General features: G+C 42.1%; 29 non-coding genes across 29 annotated transcripts; all 29 read left to right on the plus strand.

The window, feature by feature from the left end:
* The first annotated feature begins 540 nt into the window (after nt 1-540).
* On the plus strand, nt 541-676 carry LOC145859643 (U4 spliceosomal RNA). Its single transcript, XR_014379889.1, has one exon. It is a non-coding gene; the product is annotated as a U4 spliceosomal RNA (small nuclear RNA).
* Nucleotides 677-1,074: 398 nt separating this feature from the next.
* Nucleotides 1,075-1,216, plus strand: LOC145859658 (U4 spliceosomal RNA). The gene has a single exon (XR_014379904.1). It is a non-coding gene; the product is annotated as a U4 spliceosomal RNA (small nuclear RNA).
* Nucleotides 1,217-1,807: 591 nt separating this feature from the next.
* Nucleotides 1,808-1,943, plus strand: LOC123725752 (U4 spliceosomal RNA). The gene has a single exon (XR_006758266.2). It is a non-coding gene; the product is annotated as a U4 spliceosomal RNA (small nuclear RNA).
* A 397-nt stretch (nt 1,944-2,340) lies between these two features.
* Nucleotides 2,341-2,482, plus strand: LOC145859675 (U4 spliceosomal RNA). Its single transcript, XR_014379917.1, has one exon. It is a non-coding gene; the product is annotated as a U4 spliceosomal RNA (small nuclear RNA).
* A 592-nt stretch (nt 2,483-3,074) lies between these two features.
* LOC145859644 (U4 spliceosomal RNA) lies at nt 3,075-3,210 on the plus strand. Its single transcript, XR_014379890.1, has one exon. It is a non-coding gene; the product is annotated as a U4 spliceosomal RNA (small nuclear RNA).
* A 398-nt stretch (nt 3,211-3,608) lies between these two features.
* Nucleotides 3,609-3,750, plus strand: LOC123725677 (U4 spliceosomal RNA). The gene has a single exon (XR_006758194.2). It is a non-coding gene; the product is annotated as a U4 spliceosomal RNA (small nuclear RNA).
* Nucleotides 3,751-4,341: 591 nt separating this feature from the next.
* LOC123725730 (U4 spliceosomal RNA) lies at nt 4,342-4,477 on the plus strand. The gene has a single exon (XR_006758244.1). It is a non-coding gene; the product is annotated as a U4 spliceosomal RNA (small nuclear RNA).
* A 397-nt stretch (nt 4,478-4,874) lies between these two features.
* On the plus strand, nt 4,875-5,016 carry LOC145859676 (U4 spliceosomal RNA). The gene has a single exon (XR_014379918.1). It is a non-coding gene; the product is annotated as a U4 spliceosomal RNA (small nuclear RNA).
* A 591-nt stretch (nt 5,017-5,607) lies between these two features.
* LOC145859645 (U4 spliceosomal RNA) lies at nt 5,608-5,743 on the plus strand. Its single transcript, XR_014379891.1, has one exon. It is a non-coding gene; the product is annotated as a U4 spliceosomal RNA (small nuclear RNA).
* Nucleotides 5,744-6,140: 397 nt separating this feature from the next.
* LOC145859603 (U4 spliceosomal RNA) lies at nt 6,141-6,282 on the plus strand. The gene has a single exon (XR_014379850.1). It is a non-coding gene; the product is annotated as a U4 spliceosomal RNA (small nuclear RNA).
* Nucleotides 6,283-6,874: 592 nt separating this feature from the next.
* On the plus strand, nt 6,875-7,010 carry LOC145859646 (U4 spliceosomal RNA). Its single transcript, XR_014379892.1, has one exon. It is a non-coding gene; the product is annotated as a U4 spliceosomal RNA (small nuclear RNA).
* A 398-nt stretch (nt 7,011-7,408) lies between these two features.
* Nucleotides 7,409-7,550, plus strand: LOC145859662 (U4 spliceosomal RNA). Its single transcript, XR_014379907.1, has one exon. It is a non-coding gene; the product is annotated as a U4 spliceosomal RNA (small nuclear RNA).
* Nucleotides 7,551-8,141: 591 nt separating this feature from the next.
* On the plus strand, nt 8,142-8,277 carry LOC145859647 (U4 spliceosomal RNA). The gene has a single exon (XR_014379893.1). It is a non-coding gene; the product is annotated as a U4 spliceosomal RNA (small nuclear RNA).
* Nucleotides 8,278-8,674: 397 nt separating this feature from the next.
* Nucleotides 8,675-8,817, plus strand: LOC145859615 (U4 spliceosomal RNA). The gene has a single exon (XR_014379862.1). It is a non-coding gene; the product is annotated as a U4 spliceosomal RNA (small nuclear RNA).
* A 591-nt stretch (nt 8,818-9,408) lies between these two features.
* On the plus strand, nt 9,409-9,544 carry LOC123725743 (U4 spliceosomal RNA). The gene has a single exon (XR_006758257.1). It is a non-coding gene; the product is annotated as a U4 spliceosomal RNA (small nuclear RNA).
* A 398-nt stretch (nt 9,545-9,942) lies between these two features.
* On the plus strand, nt 9,943-10,084 carry LOC145859666 (U4 spliceosomal RNA). The gene has a single exon (XR_014379908.1). It is a non-coding gene; the product is annotated as a U4 spliceosomal RNA (small nuclear RNA).
* A 590-nt stretch (nt 10,085-10,674) lies between these two features.
* Nucleotides 10,675-10,810, plus strand: LOC145859652 (U4 spliceosomal RNA). The gene has a single exon (XR_014379898.1). It is a non-coding gene; the product is annotated as a U4 spliceosomal RNA (small nuclear RNA).
* A 397-nt stretch (nt 10,811-11,207) lies between these two features.
* Nucleotides 11,208-11,349, plus strand: LOC145859671 (U4 spliceosomal RNA). The gene has a single exon (XR_014379913.1). It is a non-coding gene; the product is annotated as a U4 spliceosomal RNA (small nuclear RNA).
* Nucleotides 11,350-11,940: 591 nt separating this feature from the next.
* LOC145859648 (U4 spliceosomal RNA) lies at nt 11,941-12,076 on the plus strand. Its single transcript, XR_014379894.1, has one exon. It is a non-coding gene; the product is annotated as a U4 spliceosomal RNA (small nuclear RNA).
* A 397-nt stretch (nt 12,077-12,473) lies between these two features.
* On the plus strand, nt 12,474-12,615 carry LOC145859611 (U4 spliceosomal RNA). Its single transcript, XR_014379858.1, has one exon. It is a non-coding gene; the product is annotated as a U4 spliceosomal RNA (small nuclear RNA).
* A 591-nt stretch (nt 12,616-13,206) lies between these two features.
* On the plus strand, nt 13,207-13,342 carry LOC123725748 (U4 spliceosomal RNA). Its single transcript, XR_006758262.1, has one exon. It is a non-coding gene; the product is annotated as a U4 spliceosomal RNA (small nuclear RNA).
* A 397-nt stretch (nt 13,343-13,739) lies between these two features.
* Nucleotides 13,740-13,881, plus strand: LOC123725678 (U4 spliceosomal RNA). Its single transcript, XR_006758195.2, has one exon. It is a non-coding gene; the product is annotated as a U4 spliceosomal RNA (small nuclear RNA).
* A 591-nt stretch (nt 13,882-14,472) lies between these two features.
* LOC123725728 (U4 spliceosomal RNA) lies at nt 14,473-14,608 on the plus strand. Its single transcript, XR_006758242.1, has one exon. It is a non-coding gene; the product is annotated as a U4 spliceosomal RNA (small nuclear RNA).
* Nucleotides 14,609-15,005: 397 nt separating this feature from the next.
* On the plus strand, nt 15,006-15,147 carry LOC123725668 (U4 spliceosomal RNA). Its single transcript, XR_006758185.2, has one exon. It is a non-coding gene; the product is annotated as a U4 spliceosomal RNA (small nuclear RNA).
* Nucleotides 15,148-15,738: 591 nt separating this feature from the next.
* On the plus strand, nt 15,739-15,874 carry LOC123725729 (U4 spliceosomal RNA). The gene has a single exon (XR_006758243.1). It is a non-coding gene; the product is annotated as a U4 spliceosomal RNA (small nuclear RNA).
* Nucleotides 15,875-16,271: 397 nt separating this feature from the next.
* On the plus strand, nt 16,272-16,413 carry LOC123725669 (U4 spliceosomal RNA). The gene has a single exon (XR_006758186.2). It is a non-coding gene; the product is annotated as a U4 spliceosomal RNA (small nuclear RNA).
* Nucleotides 16,414-17,004: 591 nt separating this feature from the next.
* On the plus strand, nt 17,005-17,140 carry LOC123725749 (U4 spliceosomal RNA). Its single transcript, XR_006758263.1, has one exon. It is a non-coding gene; the product is annotated as a U4 spliceosomal RNA (small nuclear RNA).
* Nucleotides 17,141-17,537: 397 nt separating this feature from the next.
* Nucleotides 17,538-17,679, plus strand: LOC123725679 (U4 spliceosomal RNA). The gene has a single exon (XR_006758196.1). It is a non-coding gene; the product is annotated as a U4 spliceosomal RNA (small nuclear RNA).
* Nucleotides 17,680-18,270: 591 nt separating this feature from the next.
* On the plus strand, nt 18,271-18,406 carry LOC123725691 (U4 spliceosomal RNA). Its single transcript, XR_006758207.1, has one exon. It is a non-coding gene; the product is annotated as a U4 spliceosomal RNA (small nuclear RNA).
* Nucleotides 18,407-27,053: the final 8,647 nt, after the last annotated feature.

Genomic DNA, 27,053 nt, shown 5'->3' on the forward strand with positions numbered 1-27,053 from the left:
CAAACTCATTTCCTCTTCAAAATGTTTGATGTTTCAGCAGACAGGTGAACATTATCTTGCAATTAGGTAGAAACAGAAAAAAGGTGGCAGTAGCATACGCTGTGTCAGAAGTAGTGTTGGGGAGAATAAACTCAGCAATAGAGGGTTTGAGCCCACAATTTCAGCTTTGCCCCGACACTGCCTCTAATTGTTGCAAGAAGTAAGTTAACCAAAGCCACTTTACACACTTCTTCTTGCCTCCACTAGAGGCAGCGACAGCAAGATTTAATTGAAAAGGTTTTGGGTTCGCGACCCATTGCAGCTGAGCCAGTGGTGATGATTACCCAAAGGGCTTTGCTCTCGATATTGGTTTTGTACAGGAAAAAAGGTAACATCTATTGAACAAGGACCCCACCTTGCCATTAATTACATGCAATCAAGAATCCACCAAAGTGTTAGGTAGGGGCTAACTGCTAGACATACCAATGTAACAAAAAAATAATACAGTTTGCTGAAAGCTGTGCGAGATACTGCAAACAGTTTGAGTAGCTGTATCCTGATATTCTTTCGCAGAGGCGATATCATAACCTGTGAGGTCCAGCTGAGGAGTGATTATTGCTGGTTGAAAACTTATCCCAAAACCCTGCTTGGAATGACTTGAAATATAGTCAGAAGTAGTCTTGGGGAGAATAGACTCAGCAACAGGGGGGTTCGGGCCCACACTTTCAGCTTTGCCCTCACACTGCCTCTAATTCTTGCAAGAAGTAAGGTACCCAAAGCCAGGTTATACACTTTTTCTTGCCTCCACTAGGTTGAGTTGAAAAGGTTTTGTGTTTGTGACCCATTGCAGCTGTGCCAGTGCTGCAGATTACCCAAAATGCTTTGCTCTCGATATAGTTTTTTTTTACTACTGGAAAAAAGTAACCTCTATTGTATAAGTACCCCACCTTGCCATGAATTACATGTGATCAAGAATCCACCAAAGTGTTAAGTAGGGGGCGAACTTCTAGACATTCCGATGTAAAAACACAATAATACCGTTAACGGAGAAGCTGTGCAAGACACTGCAAACAGTTTGAGTAGCTTTAATTTGACATTCTTTTGCAGTGGCGATATCATAGCCTATGAAGTCCATCTGAGGCGTGATTATTGCTGGTTGAAAACTTAACCCAATACCCCGCTTGGGGCGACTTGAAATATAGTCTTCCCTGGCAATTTTTGATAGTCTCATGTGAGACTGCTATATATGTGAAAGAGAAGATAGTGCCAAGACCAAAGATGGACTGCATCAAACTCATTTCCTCTTCAAAATGTTTGATGTTTCAGCAGACAGGTGAACATTATCTTGCAACTAGGTAGAAACAGAAAAAAGGTGGCAGTAGCATACGCTGTGTCAGAAGTAGTGTTGGGGAGAATAAACTCAGCAATAGAGGGTTTGGGCCCACAATTTCAGCTTTGCCCCGACACTGCCTCTAATTGTTGCAAGAAGTAAGTTAACCAAAGCCACTTTACACACTTCTTCTTGCCTCCACTAGAGGCAGCGACAGCAAGATTTAATTGAAAAGGTTTTGGGTTCGCGACCCATTGCAGCTGAGCCAGTGGTGCTGATTACCCAAAGTGCTTTGCTCTCGATATTGGTTTTGTACAGGAAAAAAGGTAACATCTATGGAACAAGGACCCCACCTTGCCATTAATTACATGCAATCAAGAATCCACCAAAGTGTTAGGTAGGGGCTAACTGCTAGACATACCAATGTAACAAAAAATAATACAGTTTGCTGAAAGCTGTGCGAGATACTGCAAACAGTTTGAGTTGCTGTATCCTGATATTCTTTCGCAGAGGCGATATCATAACCTGTGAGGTCCAGCTGAGGAGTGATTATTGCTGGTTGAAAACTTATCCCAAAACCCTGCTTGGAATGACTTGAAATATAGTCAGAAGTAGTCTTGGGGAGAATAGACTCAGCAACAGGGGGGTTTGGGCCCACACTTTCAGCTTTGCCCTCACACTGCCTCTAATTCTTGCAAGAAGTAAGGTACCCAAAGCCAGGTTATACACTTTTTCTTGCCTCCACTAGGTTGAGTTGAAAAGGTTTTGGGTTTGTGACCCATTGCAGCTGAGCCAGTGCTGCAGATTACCCAAAATGCTTTGCTCTCGATATAGTTTTTTTTACTACTGGAAAAAAGTAACATCTATTGTATAAGTACCCCACCTTGCCATGAATTACATGTGATCAAGAATCCACCAAAGTGTCAAGTAGGGGGCGAACTTCTAGACATTCCGATGTAAAAACACAATAATACCGTTAACGGAGAAGCTGTGCAAGACACTGCAAACAGTTTGAGTAGCTGTAATTTGACATTCTTTTGCAGTGGCGATATCATAGCTTATGAAGTCCATCTGAGGCGTGATTATTGCTGGTTGAAAACTTAACCCAATACCCCGCTTGGGGTGACTTGAAATATAGTCTTCCCTGGCAATTTTTGATAGTCTCATGTGAGACTGCTATATATGTGAAAGAGAAGATAGTGCCAAGACCAAAGATGGACTGCATCAAACTCATTTCCTCTTCAAAATGTTTGATGTTTCAGCAGACAGGTGAACATTATCTTGCAATTAGGTAGAAACAGAAAAAAGGTGGCAGTAGCATACGCTGTGTCAGAAGTAGTGTTGGGGAGAATAAACTCAGCAATAGAGGGTTTGAGCCCACAATTTCAGCTTTGCCCCGACACTGCCTCTAATTGTTGCAAGAAGTAAGTTAACCAAAGCCACTTTACACACTTCTTCTTGCCTCCACTAGAGGCAGCGACAGCAAGATTTAATTGAAAAGGTTTTGGGTTCGCGACCCATTGCAGCTGAGCCAGTGGTGATGATTACCCAAAGGGCTTTGCTCTCGATATTGGTTTTGTACAGGAAAAAAGGTAACATCTATTGAACAAGGACCCCACCTTGCCATTAATTACATGCAATCAAGAATCCACCAAAGTGTTAGGTAGGGGCTAACTGCTAGACATACCAATGTAACAAAAAAATAATACAGTTTGCTGAAAGCTGTGCGAGATACTGCAAACAGTTTGAGTAGCTGTATCCTGATATTCTTTCGCAGAGGCGATATCATAACCTGTGAGGTCCAGCTGAGGAGTGATTATTGCTGGTTGAAAACTTATCCCAAAACCCTGCTTGGAATGACTTGAAATATAGTCAGAAGTAGTCTTGGGGAGAATAGACTCAGCAACAGGGGGGTTCGGGCCCACACTTTCAGCTTTGCCCTCACACTGCCTCTAATTCTTGCAAGAAGTAAGGTACCCAAAGCCAGGTTATACACTTTTTCTTGCCTCCACTAGGTTGAGTTGAAAAGGTTTTGTGTTTGTGACCCATTGCAGCTGTGCCAGTGCTGCAGATTACCCAAAATGCTTTGCTCTCGATATAGTTTTTTTTTACTACTGGAAAAAAGTAACCTCTATTGTATAAGTACCCCACCTTGCCATGAATTACATGTGATCAAGAATCCACCAAAGTGTTAAGTAGGGGGCGAACTTCTAGACATTCCGATGTAAAAACACAATAATACCGTTAACGGAGAAGCTGTGCAAGACACTGCAAACAGTTTGAGTAGCTTTAATTTGACATTCTTTTGCAGTGGCGATATCATAGCCTATGAAGTCCATCTGAGGCGTGATTATTGCTGGTTGAAAACTTAACCCAATACCCCGCTTGGGGCGACTTGAAATATAGTCTTCCCTGGCAATTTTTGATAGTCTCATGTGAGACTGCTATATATGTGAAAGAGAAGATAGTGCCAAGACCAAAGATGGACTGCATCAAACTCATTTCCTCTTCAAAATGTTTGATGTTTCAGCAGACAGGTGAACATTATCTTGCAACTAGGTAGAAACAGAAAAAAGGTGGCAGTAGCATACGCTGTGTCAGAAGTAGTGTTGGGGAGAATAAACTCAGCAATAGAGGGTTTGGGCCCACAATTTCAGCTTTGCCCCGACACTGCCTCTAATTGTTGCAAGAAGTAAGTTAACCAAAGCCACTTTACACACTTCTTCTTGCCTCCACTAGAGGCAGCGACAGCAAGATTTAATTGAAAAGGTTTTGGGTTCGCGACCCATTGCAGCTGAGCCAGTGGTGCTGATTACCCAAAGTGCTTTGCTCTCGATATTGGTTTTGTACAGGAAAAAAGGTAACATCTATGGAACAAGGACCCCACCTTGCCATTAATTACATGCAATCAAGAATCCACCAAAGTGTTAGGTAGGGGCTAACTGCTAGACATACCAATGTAACAAAAAATAATACAGTTTGCTGAAAGCTGTGCGAGATACTGCAAACAGTTTGAGTTGCTGTATCCTGATATTCTTTCGCAGAGGCGATATCATAACCTGTGAGGTCCAGCTGAGGAGTGATTATTGCTGGTTGAAAACTTATCCCAAAACCCTGCTTGGAATGACTTGAAATATAGTCAGAAGTAGTCTTGGGGAGAATAGACTCAGCAACAGGGGGGTTTGGGCCCACACTTTCAGCTTTGCCCTCACACTGCCTCTAATTCTTGCAAGAAGTAAGGTACCCAAAGCCAGGTTATACACTTTTTCTTGCCTCCACTAGGTTGAGTTGAAAAGGTTTTGGGTTTGTGACCCATTGCAGCTGAGCCAGTGCTGCAGATTACCCAAAATGCTTTGCTCTCGATATAGTTTTTTTTACTACTGGAAAAAAGTAACATCTATTGTATAAGTACCCCACCTTGCCATGAATTACATGTGATCAAGAATCCACCAAAGTGTCAAGTAGGGGGCGAACTTCTAGACATTCCGATGTAAAAACACAATAATACCGTTAACGGAGAAGCTGTGCAAGACACTGCAAACAGTTTGAGTAGCTGTAATTTGACATTCTTTTGCAGTGGCGATATCATAGCTTATGAAGTCCATCTGAGGCGTGATTATTGCTGGTTGAAAACTTAACCCAATACCCCGCTTGGGGTGACTTGAAATATAGTCTTCCCTGGCAATTTTTGATAGTCTCATGTGAGACTGCTATATATGTGAAAGAGAAGATAGTGCCAAGACCAAAGATGGACTGCATCAAACTCATTTCCTCTTCAAAATGTTTGATGTTTCAGCAGACAGGTGAACATTATCTTGCAACTAGGTAGAAACAGAAAAAAGGTGGCAGTAGCATACGCTGTGTCAGAAGTAGTGTTGGGTAGAATAAACTCAGCAATAGAGGGTTTGGGCCCACAATTTCAGCTTTGCCCCGACACTACCTCTAATTGTTGCAAGAAGTAAGTTAACCAAAGCCACTTTACACACTTCTTCTTGCCTTCACTAGAGGCAGCGACAGCAAGATTTAATTGAAAAGGTTTTGGGTTCGCGACCCATTGCAGCTGAGCCAGTGGTGCTGATTACCCAAAGTGCTTTGCTCTCGATATTGGTTTTGTACAGGAAAAAAGGTAACATCTATGGAACAAGGACCCCACCTTGCCATTAATTACATGCAATCAAGAATCCACCAAAGTGTTAGGTAGGGGCTAACTGCTAGACATACCAATGTAACAAAAAATAATACAGTTTGCTGAAAGCTGTGCGAGATACTGCAAACAGTTTGAGTTGCTGTATCCTGATATTCTTTCGCAGAGGCGATATCATAACCTGTGAGGTCCAGCTGAGGAGTGATTATTGCTGGTTGAAAACTTATCCCAAAACCCTGCTTGGAATGACTTGAAATATAGTCAGAAGTAGTCTTGGGGAGAATAGACTCAGCAACAGGGGGGTTTGGGCCCACACTTTCAGCTTTGCCCTCACACTGCCTCTAATTCTTGCAAGAAGTAAGGTACCCAAAGCCAGGTTATACACTTTTTCTTGCCTCCACTAGGTTGAGTTGAAAAGGTTTTGGGTTTGTGACCCATTGCAGCTGAGCCAGTGCTGCAGATTACCCAAAATGCTTTGCTCTCGATATAGTTTTTTTTACTACTGGAAAAAAGTAACATCTATTGTATAAGTACCCCACCTTGCCATGAATTACATGTGATCAATAATCCACCAAAGTGTTAAGTAGGGGGCGAACTTCTAGACATTCCGATGTAAAAACACAATAATACCGTTAACGGAGAAGCTGTGCAAGACACTGCAAACAGTTTGAGTAGCTGTAATTTGACATTCTTTTGCAGTGGCGATATCATAGTCTATGAAGTCCATCTGAGGTGTGATTATTGCTGGTTGAAAACTTAACCCAATACCCCGCTTGGGGCGACTTGAAATATAGTCATCCCTGGCAATTTTTGATAGTCTCATGTGAGACTGCTATATATGTGAAAGAGAAGATAGTGCCAAGACCAAAGATGGACTGCATCAAACTCATTTCCTCTTCAAAATGTTTGATGTTTCAGCAGACAGGTGAACATTATCTTGCAATTAGGTAGAAACAGAAAAAAGGTGGCAGTAGCATACGCTGTGTCAGAAGTAGTGTTGGGGAGAATAAACTCAGCAATAGAGGGTTTGAGCCCACAATTTCAGCTTTGCCCCGACACTGCCTCTAATTGTTGCAAGAAGTAAGTTAACCAAAGCCACTTTACACACTTCTTCTTGCCTCCACTAGAGGCAGCGACAGCAAGATTTAATTGAAAAGGTTTTGGGTTCGCGACCCATTGCAGCTGAGCCAGTGGTGATGATTACCCAAAGGGCTTTGCTCTCGATATTGGTTTTGTACAGGAAAAAAGGTAACATCTATTGAACAAGGACCCCACCTTGCCATTAATTACATGCAATCAAGAATCCACCAAAGTGTTAGGTAGGGGCTAACTGCTAGACATACCAATGTAACAAAAAAATAATACAGTTTGCTGAAAGCTGTGCGAGATACTGCAAACAGTTTGAGTAGCTGTATCCTGATATTCTTTCGCAGAGGCGATATCATAACCTGTGAGGTCCAGCTGAGGAGTGATTATTGCTGGTTGAAAACTTATCCCAAAACCCTGCTTGGAATGACTTGAAATATAGTCAGAAGTAGTCTTGGGGAGAATAGACTCAGCAACAGGGGGGTTCGGGCCCACACTTTCAGCTTTGCCCTCACACTGCCTCTAATTCTTGCAAGAAGTAAGGTACCCAAAGCCAGGTTATACACTTTTTCTTGCCTCCACTAGGTTGAGTTGAAAAGGTTTTGTGTTTGTGACCCATTGCAGCTGTGCCAGTGCTGCAGATTACCCAAAATGCTTTGCTCTCGATATAGTTTTTTTTTACTACTGGAAAAAAGTAACCTCTATTGTATAAGTACCCCACCTTGCCATGAATTACATGTGATCAAGAATCCACCAAAGTGTTAAGTAGGGGGCGAACTTCTAGACATTCCGATGTAAAAACACAATAATACCGTTAACGGAGAAGCTGTGCAAGACACTGCAAACAGTTTGAGTAGCTTTAATTTGACATTCTTTTGCAGTGGCGATATCATAGCCTATGAAGTCCATCTGAGGCGTGATTATTGCTGGTTGAAAACTTAACCCAATACCCCGCTTGGGGCGACTTGAAATATAGTCTTCCCTGGCAATTTTTGATAGTCTCATGTGAGACTGCTATATATGTGAAAGAGAAGATAGTGCCAAGACCAAAGATGGACTGCATCAAACTCATTTCCTCTTCAAAATGTTTGATGTTTCAGCAGACAGGTGAACATTATCTTGCAACTAGGTAGAAACAGAAAAAAGGTGGCAGTAGCATACGCTGTGTCAGAAGTAGTGTTGGGGAGAATAAACTCAGCAATAGAGGGTTTGGGCCCACAATTTCAGCTTTGCCCCGACACTGCCTCTAATTGTTGCAAGAAGTAAGTTAACCAAAGCCACTTTACACACTTCTTCTTGCCTCCACTAGAGGCAGCGACAGCAAGATTTAATTGAAAAGGTTTTGGGTTCGCGACCCATTGCAGCTGAGCCAGTGGTGCTGATTACCCAAAGTGCTTTGCTCTCGATATTGGTTTTGTACAGGAAAAAAGGTAACATCTATGGAACAAGGACCCCACCTTGCCATTAATTACATGCAATCAAGAATCCACCAAAGTGTTAGGTAGGGGCTAACTGCTAGACATACCAATGTAACAAAAAATAATACAGTTTGCTGAAAGCTGTGCGAGATACTGCAAACAGTTTGAGTTGCTGTATCCTGATATTCTTTCGCAGAGGCGATATCATAACCTGTGAGGTCCAGCTGAGGAGTGATTATTGCTGGTTGAAAACTTATCCCAAAACCCTGCTTGGAATGACTTGAAATATAGTCAGAAGTAGTCTTGGGGAGAATAGACTCAGCAACAGGGGGGTTTGGGCCCACACTTTCAGCTTTGCCCTCACACTGCCTCTAATTCTTGCAAGAAGTAAGGTACCCAAAGCCAGGTTATACACTTTTTCTTGCCTCCACTAGGTTGAGTTGAAAAGGTTTTGGGTTTGTGACCCATTGCAGCTGAGCCAGTGCTGCAGATTACCCAAAATGCTTTGCTCTCGATATAGTTTTTTTTACTACTGGAAAAAAGTAACATCTATTGTATAAGTACCCCACCTTGCCATGAATTACATGTGATCAAGAATCCACCAAAGTGTCAAGTAGGGGGCGAACTTCTAGACATTCCGATGTAAAAACACAATAATACCGTTAACGGAGAAGCTGTGCAAGACACTGCAAACAGTTTGAGTAGCTGTAATTTGACATTCTTTTGCAGTGGCGATATCATAGCCTATGAAGTCCATCTGAGGCGTGATTATTGCAGTTGAAAACTTAACCCAAAAACACCTGCTTGGGGCGACTTGAAATATAGTCATCCCTGGCAATTTTTGATAGTCTCATGTGAGACTGCTATATATGTGAAAGAGAAGATAGTGCCAAGACCAAAGATGGACTGCATCAAACTAATTTCCTCTTCAAAATGTTTGATGTTTCAGCAGAAAGGTGAACATTATCTTGCAACTAGGTAGAAACAGAAAAAAGGTGGCAGTAGCATACACTGTGTCAGAAGTAGTGTTGGGGAGAATAAACTCAGCAATAGAGGGTTTGGGCCCACAATTTCAGCTTTGCCCCGACACTGCCTCTAATTGTTGCAAGAAGTAAGTTAACCAAAGCCACTTTACACACTTCTTCTTGCCTCCACTAGAGGCAGCGACAGCAAGATTTAATTGAAAAGGTTTTGGGTTCGCGACCCATTGCAGCTGAGCCAGTGGTGCTGATTACCCAAAGTGCTTTGCTCTCGATATTGGTTTTGTACAGGAAAAAAGGTAACATCTATGGAACAAGGACCCCACCTTGCCATTAATTACATGCAATCAAGAATCCACCAAAGTGTTAGGTAGGGGCTAACTGCTAGACATACCAATGTAACAAAAAATAATACAGTTTGCTGAAAGCTGTGCGAGATACTGCAAACAGTTTGAGTTGCTGTATCCTGATATTCTTTCGCAGAGGCGATATCATAACCTGTGAGGTCCAGCTGAGGAGTGATTATTGCTGGTTGAAAACTTATCCCAAAACCCTGCTTGGAATGACTTGAAATATAGTCAGAAGTAGTCTTGGGGAGAATAGACTCAGCAACAGGGGGGTTCGGGCCCACACTTTCAGCTTTGCCCTCACACTGCCTCTAATTCTTGCAAGAAGTAAGGTACCCAAAGCCAGGTTATACACTTTTTCTTGCCTCCACTAGGTTGAGTTGAAAAGGTTTTGTGTTTGTGACCCATTGCAGCTGTGCCAGTGCTGCAGATTACCCAAAATGCTTTGCTCTCGATATAGTTTTTTTTTACTACTGGAAAAAAGTAACCTCTATTGTATAAGTACCCCACCTTGCCATGAATTACATGTGATCAAGAATCCACCAAAGTGTTAAGTAGGGGGCGAACTTCTAGACATTCCGATGTAAAAACACAATAATACCGTTAACGGAGAAGCTGTGCAAGACACTGCAAACAGTTTGAGTAGCTTTAATTTGACATTCTTTTGCAGTGGCGATATCATAGCCTATGAAGTCCATCTGAGGCGTGATTATTGCTGGTTGAAAACTTAACCCAATACCCCGCTTGGGGCGACTTGAAATATAGTCTTCCCTGGCAATTTTTGATAGTCTCATGTGAGACTGCTATATATGTGAAAGAGAAGATAGTGCCAAGACCAAAGATGGACTGCATCAAACTCATTTCCTCTTCAAAATGTTTGATGTTTCAGCAGACAGGTGAACATTATCTTGCAACTAGGTAGAAACAGAAAAAAGGTGGCAGTAGCATACGCTGTGTCAGAAGTAGTGTTGGGGAGAATAAACTCAGCAATAGAGGGTTTGGGCCCACAATTTCAGCTTTGCCCCGACACTGCCTCTAATTGTTGCAAGAAGTAAGTTAACCAAAGCCACTTTACACACTTCTTCTTGCCTCCACTAGAGGCAGCGACACAAGATTTAATTGAAAAGGTTTTGGGTTCGCGACCCATTGCAGCTGAGCCAGTGGTGCTGATTACCCAAAGTGCTTTGCTCTCGATATTGGTTTTGTACAGGAAAAAAGGTAACATCTATGGAACAAGGACCCCACCTTGCCATTAATTACATGCAATCAAGAATCCACCAAAGTGTTAGGTAGGGGCTAACTGCTAGACATACCAATGTAACAAAAAATAATACAGTTTGCTGAAAGCTGTGCGAGATACTGCAAACAGTTTGAGTAGCTGTATCCTGATATTCTTTCACAGAGGCGATATCATAACCTGTGAGGTCCAGCTGAGGAGTGATTATTGCTGGTTGAAAACTTATCCCAAAACCCTGCTTGGAATGACTTGAAATATAGTCAGAAGTAGTCTTGGGGAGAATAGACTCAGCAACAGGGGGGTTTGGGCCCACACTTTCAGCTTTGCCCTCACACTGCCTCTAATTCTTGCAAGAAGTAAGGTACCCAAAGCCAGGTTATACACTTTTTCTTGCCTCCACTAGGTTGAGTTGAAAAGGTTTTGGGTTTGTGACCCATTGCAGCTGAGCCAGTGCTGCAGATTACCCAAAATGCTTTGCTCTCGATATAGTTTTTTTTACTACTGGAAAAAAGTAACATCTATTGTATAAGTACCCCACCTTGCCATGAATTACATGTGATCAAGAATCCACCAAAGTGTTAAGTAGGGGGCGAACTTCTAGACATTCCGATGTAAAAACACAATAATACCGTTAACGGAGAAGCTGTGCAAGACACTGCAAACAGTTTGAGTAGCTGTAATTTGACATTCTTTTGCAGTGGCGATATCATAGCCTATGAAGTCCATCTGAGGCGTGATTATTGCTGGTTGAAAACTTAACCCAATACCCCGCTTGGGGCGACTTGAAATATAGTCATCCCTGGCAATTTTTGATAGTCTCATGTGAGACTGCTATATATATGAAAGAGAAGATAGTGCCAAGACCAAAGATGGACTGCATCAAACTCATTTCCTCTTCAAAATGTTTGATGTTTCAGCAGACAGGTGACCATTATCTTGCAACTAGGTAGAAACAGAAAAAAGGTGGCAGTAAGATACGCTGTGTCAGAAGTAGTGTTGGGGAGAATAAACTCAGCAATAGAGGGTTTGGGCCCACAATTTCAGCTTTGCCCCGACACTGCCTCTAATTGTTGCAAGAAGTAAGTTAACCAAAGCCACTTTACACACTTCTTCTTGCCTCCACTAGAGGCAGTGACAGCAAGATTTAATTGAAAAGGTTTTGGGTTCGCGACCCATTGCAGCTGAGCCAGTGGTGCTGATTACCCAAAGTGCTTTGCTCTCGATATTGGTTTTGTACAGGAAAAAAGGTAACATCTATGGAACAAGGACCCCACCTTGTCATTAATTACATGCAATCAAGAATCCACCAAAGTGTTAGGTAGGGGCTAACTGCTAGACATACCAATGTAACAAAAAATAATACAGTTTGCTGAAAGCTGTGCGAGATACTGCAAACAGTTTGAGTAGCTGTATCCTGATATTCTTTTGCAGAGGCGATATCATAACCTGTGAGGTCCAGCTGAGGAGTGATTATTGCTGGTTGAAAACTTATCCCAAAACCCTGCTTGGAATGACTTGAAATATAGTCAGAAGTAGTCTTGGGGAGAATAGACTCAGCAACAGGGGGGTTTGGGCCCACACTTTCAGCTTTGCCCTCACACTGCCTCTAATTCTTGCAAGAAGTAAGGTACCCAAAGCCAGGTTATACAGTTTTTCTTGCCTCCACTAGGTTGAGTTGAAAAGGTTTTGGGTTTGTGACCCATTGCAGCTGAGCCAGTGCTGCAGATTACCCAAAATGCTTTGCTCTCGATATAGTTTTTTTTACTACTGGAAAAAGGTAACATCTATTGTATAAGTACCCCACCTTGCCATGAATTACATGTGATCAATAATCCACCAAAGTGTTAAGTAGGGGGCGAACTTCTAGATATTCCGATGTAAAAACACAATAATACCGTTAACGGAGAAGCTGTGCAAGACACTGCAAACAGTTTGAGTAGCTGTAATTTGACATTCTTTTGCAGTGGCGATATCATAGCCTATGAAGTCCATCTGAGGCGTCATTATTGTTGGTTGAAAACTTAACCCAATACCCCGCTTGGGGCAACTTGAAATATAGTCATCCCTGGCAATTTTTGATAGTCTCATGTGAGACTGCTATATATGTGAAAGAGAAGATAGTGTCAAGACCAAAGATGGACTGCATCAAACTCATTTCCTCTTCAAAATGTTTGATGTTTCAGCAGACAGGTGAACATTATCTTGCAACTAGGTAGAAACAGAAAAAAGGTGGCAGTAACATACGCTGTGTCAGAAGTAGTGTTGGGGAGAATAAACTCAGCAATAGAGGGTTTGGGCCCACAATTTCAGCTTTGCCCCGACACTGCCTCTAATTGTTGCAAGAAGTAAGTTAACCAAAGCCACTTTACACACTTCTTCTTGCCTCCACTAGAGGCAGTGACAGCAAGATTTAATTGAAAAGGTTTTGGGTTCGCGACCCATTGCAGCTGAGCCAGTGGTGCTGATTACCCAAAGTGCTTTGCTCTCGATATTGGTTTTGTACAGGAAAAAAGGTAACATCTATGGAACAAGGACCCCACCTTGCCATTAATTACATGCAATCAAGAATCCACCAAAGTGTTAGGTAGGGGCTAACTGCTAGACATACCAATGTAACAAAAAATAATACAGTTTGCTGAAAGCTGTGCGAGATACTGCAAACAGTTTGAGTAGCTGTATCCTGATATTCTTTCGCAGAGGCGATATCATAACCTGTGAGGTCCAGCTGAGGAGTGATTATTGCTGGTTGAAAACTTATCCCAAAACCCTGCTTGGAATGACTTGAAATATAGTCAGAAGTAGTCTTGGGGAGAATAGACTCAGCAACAGGGGGGTTTGGGCCCACACTTTCAGCTTTGCCCTCACACTGCCTCTAATTCTTGCAAGAAGTAAGGTACCCAAAGCCAGGTTATACAGTTTTTCTTGCCTCCACTAGGTTGAGTTGAAAAAGTTTTGGGTTTGTGACCCATTGCAGCTGAGCCAGTGCTGCAGATTACCCAAAATGCTTTGCTCTCGATATAGTTTTTTTTACTACTGGAAAAAAGTAACATCTATTGTATAAGTACCCCACCTTGCCATGAATTACATGTGATCAAGATTCCACCAAAGTGTTAAGTAGGGGGCGAACTTCTAGACATTCCGATGTAAAAACACAATAATACCGTTAACGGAGAAGCTGTGCAAGACACTGCAAACAGTTTGAGTAGCTGTAATTTGACATTCTTTTGCAGTGGCGATATCATAGCCTATGAAGTCCATCTAAGGTGTGATTATTGCTGGTTGAAAACTTAACCCAATACCCTGCTTGGGGCAACTTGAAATATAGTCATCCCTGGCAATTTTTGATAGTCTCATGTGAGACTGCTATATATGTGAAAGAGAAGATAGTGTCAAGACCAAAGATGGACTGCATCAAACTCATTTCCTCTTCAAAATGTTTGATGTTTCAGCAGACAGGTGAACATTATCTTGCAACTAGGTAGAAACAGAAAAAAGGTGGCAGTAACATACGCTGTGTCAGAAGTAGTGTTGGGGAGAATAAACTCAGCAATAGAGGGTTTGGGCCCACAATTTCAGCTTTGCCCCGACACTGCCTCTAATTGTTGCAAGAAGTAAGTTAACCAAAGCCACTTTACACACTTCTTCTTGCCTCCACTAGAGGCAGTGACAGCAAGATTTAATTGAAAAGGTTTTGGGTTCGCGACCCATTGCAGCTGAGCCAGTGGTGCTGATTACCCAAAGTGCTTTGCTCTCGATATTGGTTTTGTACAGGAAAAAAGGTAACATCTATGGAACAAGGACCCCACCTTGCCATTAATTACATGCAATCAAGAATCCACCAAAGTGTTAGGTAGGGGCTAACTGCTAGACATACCAATGTAACAAAAAATAATACAGTTTGCTGAAAGCTGTGCGAGATACTGCAAACAGTTTGAGTAGCTGTATCCTGATATTCTTTCGCAGAGGCGATATCATAACCTGTGAGGTCCAGCTGAGGAGTGATTATTGCTGGTTGAAAACTTATCCCAAAACCCTGCTTGGAATGACTTGAAATATAGTCAGAAGTAGTCTTGGGGAGAATAGACTCAGCAACAGGGGGGTTTGGGCCCACACTTTCAGCTTTGCCCTCACACTGCCTCTAATTCTTGCAAGAAGTAAGGTACCCAAAGCCAGGTTATACAGTTTTTCTTGCCTCCACTAGGTTGAGTTGAAAAAGTTTTGGGTTTGTGACCCATTGCAGCTGAGCCAGTGCTGCAGATTACCCAAAATGCTTTGCTCTCGATATAGTTTTTTTTACTACTGGAAAAAAGTAACATCTATTGTATAAGTACCCCACCTTGCCATGAATTACATGTGATCAAGATTCCACCAAAGTGTTAAGTAGGGGGCGAACTTCTAGACATTCCGATGTAAAAACACAATAATACCGTTAACGGAGAAGCTGTGCAAGACACTGCAAACAGTTTGAGTAGCTGTAATTTGACATTCTTTTGCAGTGGCGATATCATAGCCTATGAAGTCCATCTGAGGCGTCATTATTGCTGGTTGAAAACTTAACCCAATACCCCGCTTGGGGCAACTTGAAATATAGTCATCCCTGGCAATTTTTGATAGTCTCATGTGAGACTGCTATAAATGTAAAAGAGAAGATAGTGCCAAGACCAAAGATGGACTGCATCAAACTCATTTTCTCTTCAAAATGTTAAATGTTTCAGCAGACAGGTGAACATTATCTTGCAACTAGGTAGAAACAGAAAAAAGGTGGCAGTAGCATACGCTGTGTCAGAAGTAGTGTTGGGGAGAATAAACTCAGCAATAGAGGGTTTGGGCCCACAATTTCAGCTTTGCCCCGACACTGCCTCTAATTGTTGCAAGAAGTAAGTTAACCAAAGCCACTTTACACACTTCTTCTTGCCTCCACTAGAGGCAGTGACAGCAAGATTTAATTGAAAAGGTTTTGGGTTCGCGACCCATTGCAGCTGAGCCATTGGTGCTGATTACCCAAAGTGCTTTGCTCTCGATATTGGTTTTGTACAGGAAAAAAGGTAACATCTATGGAACAAGGACCCCACCTTGTCATTAATTACATGCAATCAAGAATCCACCAAAGTGTTAGGTAGGGGCTAACTGCTAGACATACCAATGTAACAAAAAATAATACAGTTTGCTGAAAGCTGTGCGAGATACTGCAAACAGTTTGAGTAGCTGTATCCTGATATTCTTTCGCAGAGGCGATATCATAACCTGTGAGGTCCAGCTGAGGAGTGATTATTGCTGGTTGAAAACTTATCCCAAAACCCTGCTTGGAATGACTTGAAATATAGTCAGAAGTAGTCTTGGGGAGAATAGACTCAGCAACAGGGGGGTTTGGGCCCACACTTTCAGCTTTGCCCTCACACTGCCTCTAATTCTTGCAAGAAGTAAGGTACCCAAAGCCAGGTTATACACTTTTTCTTGCCTCCACTAGGTTGAGTTGAAAAGGTTTTGGGTTTGTGACCCATTGCAGCTGAGCCAGTGCTGCAGATTACCCAAAATGCTTTGCTCTCGATATAGTTTTTTTTACTACTGGAAAAAGGTAACATCTATTGTATAAGTACCCCACCTTGCCATGAATTACATGTGATCAATAATCCACCAAAGTGTTAAGTAGGGGGCGAACTTCTAGATATTCCGATGTAAAAACACAATAATACCGTTAACGGAGAAGCTGTGCAAGACACTGCAAACAGTTTGAGTAGCTGTAATTTGACATTCTTTTGCAGTGGCGATATCATAGCCTATGAAGTCCATCTGAGGCGTCATTATTGCTGGTTGAAAACTTAACCCAATACCCCGCTTGGGGCAACTTGAAATATAGTCATCCCTGGCAATTTTTGATAGTCTCATGTGAGACTGCTATATATGTGAAAGAGAAGATAGTGTCAAGACCAAAGATGGACTGCATCAAACTCATTTCCTCTTCAAAATGTTTGATGTTTCAGCAGACAGGTGAACATTATCTTGCAACTAGGTAGAAACAGAAAAAAGGTGGCAGTAGCATACGCTGTGTCAGAAGTAGTGTTGGGGAGAATAAACTCAGCAATAGAGGGTTTGGGCCCAAAATTTCAGCTTTGCCCCGACACTGCCTCTAATTGTTGCAAGAAGTAAGTTAACCAAAGCCACTTTACACACGTCTTCTTGCCTCCACTAGAGGCAGTGACAGCAAGATTTAATTGAAAAGGTTTTGGGTTCGCGACCCATTGCAGCTGAGCCATTGGTGCTGATTACCCAAAGTGCTTTGCTCTCGATATTGGTTTTGTACAGGAAAAAAGGTAACATCTATGGAACAAGGACCCCACCTTGTCATTAATTACATGCAATCAAGAATCCACCAAAGTGTTAGGTAGGGGCTAACTGCTAGACATACCAATGTAACAAAAAATAATACAGTTTGCTGAAAGCTGTGCGAGATACTGCAAACAGTTTGAGTAGCTGTATCCTGATATTCTTTCGCAGAGGCGATATCATAACCTGTGAGGTCCAGCTGAGGAGTGATTATTGCTGGTTGAAAACTTATCCCAAAACCCTGCTTGGAATGACTTGAAATATAGTCAGAAGTAGTCTTGGGGAGAATAGACTCAGCAACAGGGGGGTTTGGGCCCACACTTTCAGCTTTGCCCTCACACTGCCTCTAATTCTTGCAAGAAGTAAGGTACCCAAAGCCAGGTTATACACTTTTTCTTGCCTCCACTAGGTTGAGTTGAAAAGGTTTTGGGTTTGTGACCCATTGCAGCTGAGCCAGTGCTGCAGATTACCCAAAATGCTTTGCTCTCGATATAGTTTTTTTTACTACTGGAAAAAGGTAACATCTATTGTATAAGTACCCCACCTTGCCATGAATTACATGTGATCAATAATCCACCAAAGTGTTAAGTAGGGGGCGAACTTCTAGATATTCCGATGTAAAAACACAATAATACCGTTAACGGAGAAGCTGTGCAAGACACTGCAAACAGTTTGAGTAGCTGTAATTTGACATTCTTTTGCAGTGGCGATATCATAGCCTATGAAGTCCATCTGAGGCGTCATTATTGCTGGTTGAAAACTTAACCCAATACCCCGCTTGGGGCAACTTGAAATATAGTCATCCCTGGCAATTTTTGATAGTCTCATGTGAGACTGCTATATATGTGAAAGAGAAGATAGTGTCAAGACCAAAGATGGACTGCATCAAACTCATTTCCTCTTCAAAATGTTTGATGTTTCAGCAGACAGGTGAACATTATCTTGCAACTAGGTAGAAACAGAAAAAAGGTGGCAGTAACATACGCTGTGTCAGAAGTAGTGTTGGGGAGAATAAACTCAGCAATAGAGGGTTTGGGCCCACAATTTCAGCTTTGCCCCGACACTGCCTCTAATTGTTGCAAGAAGTAAGTTAACTAAAGCCACTTTACACACTTCTTCTTGCCTCCACTAGAGGCAGTGACAGCAAGATTTAATTGAAAAGGTTTTGGGTTCGCGACCCATTGCAGCTGAGCCAGTGGTGCTGATTACCCAAAGTGCTTTGCTCTCGATATTGGTTTTGTACAGGAAAAAAGGTAACATCTATGGAACAAGGACCCCACCTTGCCATTAATTACATGCAATCAAGAATCCACCAAAGTGTTAGGTAGGGGCTAACTGCTAGACATACCAATGTAACAAAAAATAATACAGTTTGCTGAAAGCTGTGCGAGATACTGCAAACAGTTTGAGTAGCTGTATCCTGATATTCTTTCGCAGAGGCGATATCATAACCTGTGAGGTCCAGCTGAGGAGTGATTATTGCTGGTTGAAAACTTATCCCAAAACCCTGCTTGGAATGACTTGAAATATAGTCAGAAGTAGTCTTGGGGAGAATAGACTCAGCAACAGGTTTTTTTTATATAAATATGAACTTGATTGAACAATAATGCATGTATTGTATAACATAATGTCCTAGGAGTGTCATCTGATGAAGATCATCGAAGGTTAGTGCTGCATTTACCTGTGGTTTGGGTTTTTGTGACATATATGCTTGCTTTGAAAATGTCTGTGATTATTTTGGCTGGGTACTCTCCTGACATAATCTAACGTTTTGCTTTCGCTATAAAGCCTTTTTGAAATCGGACAACGTGGTTGGATTAACCTGTTTAGGATAGGGGGCAGTATTGACACGGCTGGATAAAAAACATACCCGATTTAATCTGGTTACCACTCCTACCCAGTAACTAGAATATGCATATACTTATTACATATGGATAGAAAACACCCTAAATTTTCTAAAACTGTTTGAATGGTGTCTGTCAGTATAACAGAACTCAAATGGCAGGTCAAAACCTGAGAGATTCCTTTACAGGAAGTGGCCTGTCTGACCATTTCTTGAACTTCTTTTCCATCTCTATCATTTACTAAGGATCTCTGCTCTAACGTGACACTTCCCACGTCGTCCATAGGCGCTCAGAGCCCGGGAAAAAACAGAATGTCGTCATTCCAGCCCCAGGCTGAAACACATTATCGCCTTTCTCAAGTGGCCGATCAAGGGACACTGGCTTATGCGCGTGACCCCGACCGCCCCCGCCTTTGGGATTTTTTCCTCTGTTTGCCGAAAAGGAGATTCCCTGTCGGAATATTATCGCTTTTCTACGAGAAAAATGTCGTAAAAATTGATTTTAAACAGCGGTTGACATGCTTCGAAGTACGGTAATGGAATACTTAGAATTTTATTGTCACGAATTGCGCCATGCGCGCGACACTTCTTTACTATTTCGGATAGTGTCTGGAACGCACGAACAAAACACCGCTATTCGGATATAACGATGGATTATTTTGGACCAAACCAACATTTGTTATTGAAGTAGCAGTCCTGGGTGTGCATTCTGACGAAGACAACAAAAGGTAATCAAACTTTTATAATAGTAAATATGATTATGGTGAGTGCTAAACTTGCCGGGTGTCTAAATAGCGAGCCCGTGATGCCTGGGCTATGTACTTAGAATATTGCAAAATGTGCTTTCACCAAAAAGCTATTTTAAAATCGGACATATCGAGTGCATAGAGGAGGTCTGTATCTATAATTCTTAAAATAATTGTTATGCTTTTTGTGAACGTTTATCGTGAGTAATTTAGTAAAATGTTAGCGAATTCCCCGGAAGTTTGCGGGGGGTATGCTAGTTCTGAACGTCACATGCTAATGTAAAAAGCTGTTTTTTGATATAAATATGAACTTGATTGAACAAAACATGCATGTATTGTATAACATAATGTCCTAGGGTTGTCATCTGATGAAGATCATCAAAGGTGAGTGCTGCATTTAGCTGTCTTCTGGGTTTTGGTGACATTATATGCTGGCTTGAAAAATGGGTGTCTGATTATTTCTGGCTTGGTACTCTGCTGACATAATCTAATGTTTTGCTTTCGTTGTAAAGCCTTTTTGAAATCGGACAGTGTGGTTAGATTAACGAGAGTCTTGTCTTTAAATGGCTGTAAAATAGTCATATGTTTGAGAAATTGAAGTAATAGGATTTTTAAGGTTTTGAAAATCGCGCCACAGGCTGGCAGTGGCTGTTACGTAGGTGGGACGAATTCGTCCCGCCTAGCCTAGAGAGGTTAACGAGAGTCTTATCTTTCAAACGGTGTAAAATAGTCATATGTTTGAGAAATTGAAGTTATTGCATTTTTGAGGTATTTGTATTTCGCGCCACGCGATTCCACTGGCTGTTGAATAGAGTGGGACGCTAATGTCCCACCTAGCCCATAGAAGTTAACCTCTCTGGGCTAGGCGGGACGAATTCGTCCCACCTACGCAACAGCCAGTGTAATCCAGTGGCGCGATTTTCAAATACCTTAAAAATCCAATTACTTCAATTTCTCAAACATATGACTATTTTACAGCTATTTAAAGACAAGACTCTCGTTAATCTACCCACACTGTCCGATTTCAAAAAGGCTTTACAACGAAAGCAAAACATTAGATTATGTCAGCAGAGTACCCAGCCAGAAATAATCAGACACCCATTTTTCAAGCTAGCATATAATGTCACAAAAACCCAGAAGACAGCTAAATGCAGCACTAACCTTTGATGATCTTCATCAGATGACAACCCTAGGACATTTACATTTACATTTTAGTCATTTAGCAGACGCTCTTATCCAGAGCGACTTACAGTAGTGAATGCATACATTTCATTTCATAATTATTTTTTTTTTCTCCTGTGGTGGCCCCCCGTGGGAATCGAACCCACAACCCTGGCGTTGCAAACACCATGCGTTGCAAACACCATGCTCTACCAACTGAGCTACAGGGACATTATGTTATACAATACATGCATTTTTTGTTCAATCAAGTTCATATTTATATCAAAAATCAGCTTTTTACATTAGCATGTGACGTTCAGAACTAGCAAACTTCCAGGGAATTTACTAACAATTTACTAAATTACTCACGATAAACGTTCACAAAAAGCATAACAATTATTTTAAGAATTATAGATACAGAACTCCTCTATGCACTCGATATGTCCGATTTTAAAATAGCTTTTTGGTGAAAGCACATTTTGCAATATTCTAAGTACATAGCCGAGCCATCACGGGCTAGCTATTTAGACACCCGGCAAGTTTAGCCTTCACCAAAATCAGATTTACTATAACAAAAATGTTATTACCTTTGTTGTCTTCGTCAGAATGCACTCCCAGGACTTCTACTTCAATAACAAATGTTGGTTTGGTCCCAAATAATCCATAGTTATATCCAAACAGCGAGGTTTTGTTCGTGCGTTCCAGACACTATCCTAAAGGGTAAATCAGGGTTACGAGCATGGCGCAATTCGTGACAAAAAAAATCTAAATATTCCATTACCGTACTTCGAAGCATGTCAACCGCTGTTTAAAATCAATTTTTATGCAATTTATCTCGTAAAAAAGCGATAATATTCTGACCGGGAATCTCCTTTTCGGTAAACAGAGGAAAAAACACAAAGACGGGGGCTGCCAGTGCACGCGCCTAAGCCCACTGTCCCTTGATCGGCCACTTGAGAAAGGCGATAATGTGTTTCAGCCTGGGGCTGGAATGACGACATTCAGGTTTTTCCCGGGCTCTGAGAGCCTATTGGAGCCGTGGGAAGTGTCACGTTACCGCAGAGATCCTAAGTTTTAGAAAGAGATGTCAAAGAAAGACAATAAATGGTCAGACAGGCCACTTCCTGTAAAGGAATCTCTCAGGTTTTGACCTGCCATTTGAGTTCTGTTATACTCACAGACACCATTCAAACAGTTTTAGAAACTTTGGAGTGTTTTCTAAGCAAAGCCAATAATTACATGCATATTCTAGTTACTGGGCAGGAGTAGTAACCAGATTAAATTGGGTACGTTTTTTATCCAGCCGTGTCAGTACTGCCCCCTACCCTCAACAGGTTAACTGTCATTGGTAGTCTGGTCAAGTCTGGGTCTGTCCATGGTCCAAAAAATTGGGCTTCTGGCTTGTCTCTGTTCAGTCTCGCCCCAGAAGCTCAGTCCTTTCCAGGGTCCTGTTGACAGATAAAAGGTTAGTGCATAAAATGTTAACGTCATCCATGTAAAAAATGCACTCGGCGGTCATCCCCCCCACTCCCCGGGATACCCACCCTACTGATCCGTTGGTCCCTTCGCAAGACCTGTGCCAGTAGTTTGATGCAGGCCACAAACAGAAGAGGAGATAACGGATAGCCCTTATGGATGAAGCGTTGTACTCCCACTGCTTTTGACAAATACCCATTTACAAGGATTTTGCTGGTGATATCCCCATACAGCAGTCCTACCCAAGCTAAGAACCTGACCAGGAAGCCCATTTTTTGCAGTACCTTGAAGAGGTACTGGTGCGAGATCCGATCAAAAGCTTTTTCAAAATCTAAATTTAAGACTTCAAGCCACATGTTTCTGTCTCTAGCATAACAGATGGCATCTCTAACCTCTCTCTGGGCTAGGTGGGACGAAATCGTCCCACCTACTCAATAGCCAGTGGAATCCCGTGGCGCATTATTCAAATACCTTAGAAATGCTATTACTTCAATTTCTCAAACATATGACTATTTTACACCATTTTAAAGACAAGACTCTCGTTAATCTAACCACACTGTCCGATTTCAAAAAGGCTTTACAACGAAAGCAAAACATTAGATTATGTCAGCAGAGTACCCAGCCAGAAATAATCAGACACCCATTTTTCAAGCTAGCATATAATGTCACATAAACCCAAACCACAGCTAAATGTAGCACTAACCTTTGATGATCTTCATCAGATGACAACCCTAGGACATTATGTTATACAATACATGCATGTTTTGTTCAATCAAGTTCATATTTATATCAAAAACCAGCTTTTTACATTAGCATGTGACTAGCATGTGACTAGCATTCCCACCGAACACTGCCGGTGAATTTACTAAATTACTCACGATAAACGTTCACAAAAAGCATAACAATTATTTTAAGAATTATAGATACAGAACTCCTCTATGCACTCGATATGTCCGATTTTAAAATAGAATTTTCGGTGAAAGCACATTTTGCAATATTCTCAGTAGATAGCCCGGCATCACAGGGCTAGCTATTTAGACACCCAGCAAGTTTAGCACTCATCAAAATCAGATTTACTATTATAAAAGTTTGATTACCTTTGGTGTTCTTCGTCAGAATGCACTCCCAGGACTGCTACTTCAATAACAAATGTTGGTTTGGTTCAAAATAATCCATTGTTATATCCAAATAGCGGCGTTTTGTTCGTGCGTTCAAGACACTATCCAAGGGTGACGAAGGGTCACACGCACGACGCATTTCGTGACAAAAAAATTCTAAATATTCCATTACCGTACTTCGAAGCATGTCAACCGCTGTTTAAAATCAATTTTTATGCCATTTTTTCTCGTAAAAAAGCGATAATATTCCGACCGGGAGTGGTGGTTTTCGTTCAAAGATAAAACATGGAGTCAACTCGTGCACGAGCCTGAGTCTCACAGTACTGTGACCAGCCACTATCCAAACGCGCTAATGTTTTTCAGCCAGAGCCTGCAAAGCCACGATTCAGCTTTTTGCCGCCTTCTGAGAGCCCATGGGAGCCGTAGGAAGTGTCACGTAACAGCAGAGATCCCCTGTATTGGATAGAGATAATCAAGAAGGGCAAGAAATTGTCAGACAGGGCCACTTCCTGCATGGAATCTTCTCAGGTTTTGGCCTGCCAAATGAGTTCTGTTATACTCACAGACACCATTCAAACAGTTTTAGAAACTTTGGAGTGTTTTCTATAATTATATGCATATTCTAGTTTCTGGGCAGGAGTAATAATCAGATTAAATCGGGTACGTTTTTTATCCGGCCGTGAAAATACTGCCCCCTAGCCATAACAGGATAAAATCCCTGCGCAACCCTTGCAATAAAACACTTGACCCATCTACCTTAAAATCCTCTCCCGCCCCTCTCCTTTCTGCTCTACTTAACTAAACACCGCTCTCTTCTCTGTCTTGTGCACGAGTGGGAACCAGGGGGTCCAGTGCACGGGCTTGCTATAGGCAAGCACACAATGGTTTGGCGCAATGTGGCCCATCCTGCTCTGCTGAATCGGCACCGGGACCTGTCCTGGATGGTCGCCCACGAGATCCTCCCGGTCAGGGCCGTTATGCACTCCCGGGGCATGGCGAGCACATCAGCATGCCCCCAACCAAGCTGCGGCCAAGATGAGTCGGTGAGGCTTTTGCTCTGGGAGCGCAGAGCCACCAGGGACCCCTGATCTCCCCATGTCTGCCAGCAGGGGAGGACTTAATGTCCTTCACTAAGCTCTGGCCCACCCTCACGTGTTTGAAGGATGCACTGTGTCCCTCCAACAACCTGCTGGTAGCGAAACAAGTAGAGACCACCCCCCAGACAGTGGCCATGGTAGCCACGGAAGCCCTGGGGTGGTACAGAAAAAAGGGGTCCTCGACCCCAGGCGAAGTGTCCTCCACAACACCCAAGGTCCCGGCGACCACGGCTGACAGTGCTGTGGCACCTAGGGCGATGCGCCTAGGGGAGGGATCTCCTCTGGGCCCCAAAGGACAGGACGGTTATTGATTCAGAAGAGCAGGAGGAGGCGAGCTTGATAAGGACTCATCCCGTTCCTGTACAAAGGACCGAAGACAGCTTTTTAACAAAGGGACTTTTTAACATGTTTTCATGTCTTAAAAATGTTTTACTTTTGTTAAATCATTTGTGCACATTTTAAATGGCTTTTACAGATTGGATGTTTTACAAGAAAAATGTATGGTTGTTTCGATTGTTTTTAACAACATGTACTTTTATCAAATGTAAATATAATATTCAAATGCTGTGTTTTATGCTTTTATGCCATTTTTATGTGTATAAAATGATGTACAAAAATATATGAGCTGTTTTTAAAGGAAATGCAACAATTAAACTTTTCCAAAAGAAAATGGAACTCACAATCCCTCCATCAGTGCTCAGATTGTCCGCAATAGGCTGAGAGAGGCTGGACTGAGGGCTTGTAGGCCTGTTGTAAGGCAGGTACTCCCCAGACATCACCGGCAACAACATCGCCTATGGGTACAAACCCACCGTCGCTGGACCAGACAGGACTGGCAGAAAGTGCTCTTCACTGACGAGACGCGGTCTTGTCTCACCAAAGTTGATGGTCGGATTCGCGTTTATCGTCGAAGGCATGAGCGTTACACCGAGGCCTGTAGTCTGGAGCGGGATAGAGGTGGAGGGTTCGTCATGGTCTGGGGCGGTGTGTCACAGCATCATCGGACTGAGCTTGTTGTCATTGCAGGCAATCTCAACGCTGTGCGTTACAGGGAAGACATTCTCCTCCCTCATGTGATACCCTTCCTGCAGGGTCATCCTGACATGACCCTCCAGCATGACAATGCCACCAGCCATACTGTTCGTTCTGTGCGTGATTTCCTGCAAGACAGGTATGTCAGTGTTCTTGCATGGCAGCGATGGGAGCTCAATCCCATTGAGCACGTCTGGGACCTGTTGGATAAGAGGGTGAGGGCTAGGGCCATTCCCCCCAGAAATGTCCGGGAACTTGCAGGTGCCTTGGTGGAAGAGTGGGGTAACATCTCACACAAGAACTGGAAAATCTGGTGCAGTCAATGAGGAGGAGATGCACTGCAGTAATTGAAAACTTCTTAGGGATCAAATCCCTTTAGCGGAATCGATTTGACAACATCAAGTGAAATGGCAGAGCGCCAAATTCAAATTAAATTACTATAAATATTTAACTTTCATGAAATCACAAGTGTAATACATAAAAATAAAGCTTAACTTCTTGTTAATCCAGCCACCATGTCAGATTTCAAAAAAGCTTTATGGCAAAAGCAAACCATGCGATTATCTGAGGACAGCACCCTGTATACAAATGCATGACAAACATTTTTCAACCAGGGAGGTGAGACACGAAAGTCAGAAATAACGATATAATTCATGCCTTACCTTTCAAGATCTTCTTCTGTTGGCACTCCAATGTGTCCCAGAAACATCACAAATGGTCCTTTTGTTCGATAAACTCCTTCTTTATATCCCCAAAATGTCCATTTATTTGGCATGTTTGATTCAGAAAAACACCGGTTCCAACTCGCCCAACATGACTAGAAATTATCTAATAAATTATCTGTAAACTTGGTCCAAACATTTCAAACAACTTTCCTAATCCAACTTTAGGTATCCTAAAACATAAATAATCTATCAAATTTAAGCAAGGAATATACTGTGTTCAATAGCGGATAAAATCAAATTGGGCGAGCTACACGTTGTGCGCACCAAACAAAAGAGTCCACTTGGCTTGACACTCATACTGAATAGCCGTACTTCTTCATTTCTCAAAGGAAAAACATCAACCAATTTCTAAAGACTGTTGACATCTAGTAGAAGCCATAGGAACTGCAACCAGGTGCCTCATAAATCTAGTTTCCCATAGAAACCAATAGAAAACACAGTGAACTCAATTATTGTTTTCCTGGATGGTTTGTCCTCAGGGTTTTGCTTGCCAAATAAGTTCTGTTATACTCACAGACATTATTTTAAACGTTTTAGAAACTGTAGAGTGTTTTCTATCAAAATCTACCAATTATATGCATATCTTAGCTTTTGGGCCTGAGTAGCAGGCAGTTTACTTTGGGCATGCTTTTCATCCGGACGTGAAAATACTGTCCTCTATCCCAAAGAGGTTTTAATGCAGCTGGTGGCAACACCAGATACTGACTGCTACTTTTGATTTTGACCCCCCCCTTTGTTCAGGGACACATTACTCCATTTCTGTTAGTCACATGTCTGTGGAACTTGTTCAGTTTATTTCTCAGTTGTTGAATCATGTTATGTTCATACAAATATTTACACATGTTAGGTTTGCTGAAAATAAACGCAGTTGACAATGAGAGGATGTTTCTTTTTTGCTGAGTTTATATGCTGTGTCAGAAGTAGTCTAGGGGAGAATAGACTAAGCAACCGCAGGTTTGGGTCCATAGTTTCAGCTTTGCCTCTAATGTTGCAAGAAATAAGTGTACCCA

The sequence above is a fragment of the Salmo salar genome, chromosome 12 (genome assembly GCF_965601325.2).
Source record: "Salmo salar chromosome 12, fSalSal1, whole genome shotgun sequence".
Classification (NCBI taxonomy): Eukaryota; Metazoa; Chordata; class Actinopteri; order Salmoniformes; family Salmonidae; genus Salmo; species Salmo salar.